Here is a 976-nt window from a genome sequence, read left to right as displayed (position 1 = left end):
CTGCTCCAAGTTTAGACAATAGATGTAAGATTGGAAAAGTGCAGTCATTGGATCCCAATACCATTCCAAGCATCTGTTCCACACAGGGCTTTTGCTTTCACATAAATACTGCAGCAGATAAGTAGATAGGCAGTTGGGATACAATTGCACAGTCCTCACAATGAGCCAGAGCTGAAGGGGCTTTCCCATGTGCTTCTAACCAGTGAATACCAGCACTCACTAAAAAGGATTGTAAATTGTCAAGGCCTCCTGGAAAGGCAGGCAGAGGGAAGCACTGAGACTCCTTGAGAAAGTGCAGAAGAAACTAGCAGTGATTTGTGGCCATCAAGACTGCTCAGAACTAGAGAGAAAGGCTGGAACTGAACCATCACCGCCCTCCCGAATGATACCTACATGGAGACAAAGAACGCCAGCCACAGCCCAACCGTGTCATCAACCCGAACACCATTCTGGCAGTTACCTGACGCTCTATGTGTGGCCCACTTAAGTGTGGGAAAGTAACCAGCCCGTAGGAAACTCACCCTTTGCATGACATGGACGACCCTGTATAGTTAAACCCAATTATTAATCATCATTTATTTTTAATTTATGTTTCTTTAAATTGAGACCTCGGTCCTGCCATGTGTAGCACATGGCAGGCTGCTGCCCCTGCCCAGACTCCCAGTAAGGTCAATGAGGCTCCCTGCAGATACAGCAGTCATAGGGGTAAACACTTGAAGATCATCGTACTGAAGGATGGCAACCGGTGTGATTTTCCTATTACTTCCACCAGTGAAAATAAAGGCGACTGTGGGCCAGACCCTCAGCTAGGGTGAATTGATGGTAATCCCTGGACTTCAAAGCATGGAACACTAGGCACAGGTAGCAGGCTAAATATAGTGTTGTGCCAGGACTTCCCTGGTTTATCGCAGGGGCCTTGTTGTAGATTCATTGCTCTCTTTAACTGAAATGCACAAATTGTTAGAAAGCAGGAAAC

This window comes from Terrapene carolina, unplaced genomic scaffold (genome assembly GCF_002925995.2).
Source record: "Terrapene carolina triunguis isolate 2854851 unplaced genomic scaffold, T_m_triunguis-2.0 Scaffold231, whole genome shotgun sequence".
NCBI classification, from domain to species: Eukaryota; Metazoa; Chordata; order Testudines; family Emydidae; genus Terrapene; species Terrapene triunguis.
The sequence above is the reverse complement of the archived record's forward strand: the minus strand, read 5'-3'. Positions refer to the sequence as shown.